Raw genomic sequence first — 5,369 nt, 5'->3', positions numbered from 1 at the left:
TGGCTCCCACATGCTCCTCGATGTTGTCATCGGATGAACCACGATGTCGAGGATTCGATCAAACCCTGTATGCAATTCCCTTTGTCAATCGGTACGTTACTTGCCCGAGACTCGATCGTCGGTATCCCAATACCTTGTTCAGTCTCGTTACCGGCAAGTCACTTTACTCGTGCCGTAATGCATGATCCCGTGTCCAACACCTTGGTCACATTGAGCTCATTATGATGATGCATTACCGAGTGGGCCCAGAGATACCTCTCCGTCATACGGAGTGACAAATCCCAGTCTCGATCCGTGTCAACCCAACAGATACTTTCGGAGATACCTGTAATGCACCTTTATAGTCACCCAGTTACGTTGTGACGTTTGATACACCCAAGGCACTCTTACGGTATCCGGGAGTTACACGATCTCATTGTCGAAGGAAGAGATACTTGACACTGGCAAAGCTCTAGCAAAACGAACTACACGATCTTTTATGCTATGCTTAGGATTGGGTCTTGTCCATCACATCATTCTCCTAATGATGTGATCCCGTTATCAACGACATCCAATGTCCATAGTCAGGAAACCATGACTATCTGTTGATCACAACGAGCTAGTCAACTAGAGGCTCACCAGGGACATATTGTGGTCTAAGTATTCACACGTGTATTACGATTTCCGGATAATACAGTTATAGCATGAATAAAAGACATTTATCATGAACATTGAAATATAATAATACTTTTATTATTGCCTCTAGGGCATATTTCCAACAGCAAGGTGGTTGGCCCCCCTGGTGTGTTCTTTGTTCTATAAATCCTCAAATATTCTAGAAAAAAATCATATTTAATTTTTAGGGTATTTGGAGAACTTTTATTTTTGAGGTATTTTTATATTGCACGGATAATCAGATAACAGACAGAAAAATATTTATTTCTATTTTATTTAATATAAATAACAGAAAGTAAAAGTGGGGTACAGAAAGTTGTGCCTTCTAGTTTCATCCATCTCATGATCATCAAAAGGAATCCACTAACAAGGTTGATCAAGTCTTGTTAACGAACTCATTCCGAATAACATGGAACCGGAGAAACTTCGAGTAACACTATGTTACCTCAACGGGGATATGCACATCCCCAATAACAAGAATATCATATTTCTTCTTGATAGTAGGAAGAGGAAATTCAAAACCTCCAAATATAATCGATGGAATTTTTCCAATAGAGTCGATACTATGAACTTGAGGTTGTTTCCTCGGAAAGTGTACCGTATGCTCATTACCATTAACATGAAAAGTGACATTGCCTTTAGTGCAATCAATAACAGCCCCTGCAGTATTCAAAAAGGGTCTTTCAAGAATAATAGACATACTATCGTCCTCGGGAATATCAAGAATAACAAAGTCCGTTAAAATAGTAACATTTGCAACTACAACAGGCACATCCTAAAAAATTCCGACAGGTATAGCAGTTGATTTATCAGCCATTTGCAAAGATATTTCAGTAGGTGTCAATTTATTCAAATCAAGTCTATGATATAAAGAGAAAGGCATAACACTAACACTGGCTCCAAGATCACATAAAGCAGTTTTAACATAGTTTCCTTTAATGGAGCATGGTATAGTGGGTACTCATGGATCTCCAAGTTTCTTTCGTATTCCACCCTTAAAAGTATAATTAGCAAGCATGGTGGAAATTTCAGCTTCCGGTATCTTTCGTTTATTTGTAATAATATATTTCATATACTTAGCATAAGGATTTGTTTTAAGCATATCAGTTAATCGCATACGCAAAAAGATAGGTCTAATCATTTCAGCAAAGCGCTCAAAATCCCCATCATCTTTTTTCTTGGATGGTTTGGGGGGAAAAGGCATGGGTTTCCGAACCCAAGGCTCTCTTTCTTTACCATGTTTCCTAGCAACAAAGTCTTTCTTATTATAACGTTGATTCTTTGATTGCGGGTTATCAATATCAAAAACAGGTTCAATTTCTATGTCATTATCATTACCAGATTGAGTTTCAGCATCAGAAATAGAAATATCATTTGGATTCTCAGGTATTTCAACAATAGTATCACTAGAAGCATGCAAAGTCCTATCATTTTTCTTTTTCTTCTTTTTAGAAGAGCTAGGTGCATCTATATTAGTTCTCTGAGAATCTTGCTCAATTCTTTTAGGATGGCCTTCAGGATACATAGGTTCCTGAGTCATTCTACCACCTCTAGTCATAACTCTGATAGCATTATCATTATTCTTACTGTTCAATTCATTGAGCAAATCATTCTGAGCTTTAAGTACTTGTTCTACTTGAGTGGTAACCACAGAAGCATGTTTACTAATAAGTTTAAGTTCACCTTTAACATTAGCCATATAATCACCCAAGTGTCCAAGCATATTTGAATTGTATTTTAATTGTCTACCAAAATAAGCATTAAAGTCTTCTTGCTTAGCCATAAATTTATCAAACTCAACTAAGCATGGTCTAGCAATTTTAGTAAATGGGATTACAGCTTTATCATATCTATAGAGAGAATTTACCTTTACTACCTGTGTCGGGTTATCAAGACCATGAGTTTCTTCAATAGGTAAAGGATTAAGATTATATGTTTCTTCAACAGGCGGTAAATTAAGATCATGTATTTCTTCAATAGGAGGTAAATTCTTAACATCTTCAGCTTTAATACCTTTTTCTTTCATAAATTTCTTTGCCTCTTGCATATCTTCAGGACTGAGAAATAGATTAGGCCTCTTCTTCGGAGTTGGTTTAGGAATAGGCTCAGGAATTGGCTCCGAAGGTGTCCAATTATTTTCATTGGTCAACATATTATTCAATAGAATTTCATCTTCATCCGGTGTTCTTTCCCTGAAAACAGAACCAGCACAACTATCCAGGTAATCTCTGGAGGCATCGGTTAGTCCATTATAAAAGATATCAAGTATTTCATTTTTCTTAAGAGGATGATCAGGAAAAGCATTAAGTAATTGGAGAAGCCTCCACCAAGCTTGTGGGAGACTCTCTTCTTCAATTTGCACAAAATTATATATATCCCTTAAAGCAACTTGTTTCTTATGAGCAGGGAAATATTTAGCAGAGAAGTAATAAATCATATCCTGGGGACTACGCACACAATCAGGATCAAGAGAATTATACCATATCTTAGCATCACCCTTTAATGAGAATGAAAATATTCTAAGGATATAAAAGTAGCGAGTTCTCTCATCTTTAGTGAACAGGGTAGCTATATCATTCAATTTAGTAAGATGTGCCACAACAGTTTCAGATTCACAACCATGAAAAGGATCAGATTCAACCAGAGTAATTATATCAGGATCAACAAAGAATTCATAATCCTTATTAGTAACAAAGATAGGTGAAGTAGCAAAAGTAGGGTCTGGTTTCATGCTATCATTTAGAGATTGCTTACTCCATTTAGCTAATAATTTTTTAAGTTCAGTTCTATTTCTGTAAGCTAAAATGGCTAAAGAAGCATCTTGATCAAAAACATAACCCTTAGGAATAGCAAGTGGTTCTTCATCATCACTTTCATCAGTATCATCAGATTCAATATTTTCAATCTCTCTAGCCCTAGCAAGTTCTTCATCAAGAAAATCACTAAGTGGCATAGTAGTATTAGGCATAGAGGTAGTTTCATCATAAGTATCATGCATAGCAGAAGTGGCATCATCAATAACATGCGACATATCAGAACAAATAGCAGAAGTAGGTGTAGGTGTCGCAAACTTACTCATAATAGAAGGTGAATCAAGTGCAGAGCTAGATTGCAGTTCCTTACCTCCCCTCGTAGTTGAGGGATAGATCTTGGTTTTCGGATCTTTCAAGTTCTTCATAATGATAAGCAGATATATATCCCAAGTGACTCAAAGAATAGAGCTATGCTCCCCGGCAACTGCGTCAGAAAATGCTCTTGATAACTCACAAGTATAGGGGATCGCAACAGTTTTCGAGGGTAGAGTATTCAACCCAATTTATTGATTCGACACAAGGGGAGCCAAAGAATATTCTCAAGTATTAGCAGCTGAGTTGTCAATTCGACCACACCTGGAAACTTAATATCTGCAGCAAAGTGTTTAGTAGCAAAGTAATATGATAGTAGTGATAACGGTAGCAAAAGGTAACAGTAGTAAAAGTAATGTTTTTGGTATTTTGTAGTGATGATAGCAATAGCAAGGAACAATATATGGAGAACTCGTAGGCAATGGATCGGTGATGGAGAATTATGCCAGATGCGGTTCATCATGTAACAGTCATAACCTAGGGTGACAGAGAACTAGCTCCAGTTCATTGATATAATGTAGGTATGTATTCCGAACATAGTCATACGTGCTTATGGAAAATAACTTGCATGACATCTTTTGTCCTACCCTCCCGTGGCAGCGGGGTCCTTACGGAAACTAAGGGATATTAAGGCCTCCTTTTAATAGAGAACCGGAACAAAGCATTAACACATGGTGAATACATGAACTCCTCAAACTACGGTCATCACCGGTAAGTATCCCGATTATTGTCACTTCGGGGTTAACGGGTCATAACACATAATAGGTGACTATAGACTTGCAAGATAGGATCAAGAACACTCATATATTGATGAAAACATAATAGGTTCAGATCTGAAATCATGGCACTCGGGCCCTAGTGACAAGCATTAAGCATAGCAAAGTCATAGCAACATCAATCTCAGAACATAGTGGACAATAGGGATCAAACCCTAACAAAACTAACTCGATTACATGATAGATCCCATCCAACCCATCACCGTCCAGCAAGCCTACGATGGAATTACTCAGGCACAACGGCGAGCGTCATGAAATTGGCGATGGAGGATGGTTGATGATGATGATGGCGACGGATTCCCCTCTCTGGAGCCCCGAACGGACTCCAGATCAGCCCTCCCGAGAGGTTTTAGGGCTTGGCGGCGGCTCCGTATAAAACGCGATGATTTCTTCTCTCTGATTTTTCTCATCAAAACTCAATATATGGAGGTGGAGTTGGGGTCGGAGAGGCAATAGGGGGCCCACGAGGTAGGGGCGCGCCCCCCACCCTCATGGCAAGGTGGTGGGCCCCCTGGCCTTCATCTTTGGCAGGTATGTTTCTTATTTTCTGAAAAGTGTCTCCGTGAAGTTTCAGGTCATTCCGAGAACGTTTGCTCCTGCACATAAATAACACCATGGTAATTCTGCTGAAAACAACGTCAGTCCTTGTTAGTTCCATTCAAATCATGCAAGTTAGAGTCCAAAACAAGGGCAAAAGTGTTTGGAAGAGTAGATACTTTGGCGACGTATCATCATACCATGCACGTGGGGCTTGTTTAAGGCCATAGAGTGCCTTATCGAGTTGATACACATGATCGGGAAAGTAGGGATCCTC

Source organism: Triticum dicoccoides, chromosome 4A (assembly GCF_002162155.2).
Source record: "Triticum dicoccoides isolate Atlit2015 ecotype Zavitan chromosome 4A, WEW_v2.0, whole genome shotgun sequence".
In the NCBI taxonomy this organism is placed as follows: Eukaryota; Viridiplantae; Streptophyta; class Magnoliopsida; order Poales; family Poaceae; genus Triticum; species Triticum dicoccoides.
The sequence above is the reverse complement of the archived record's forward strand: the minus strand, read 5'-3'. Positions refer to the sequence as shown.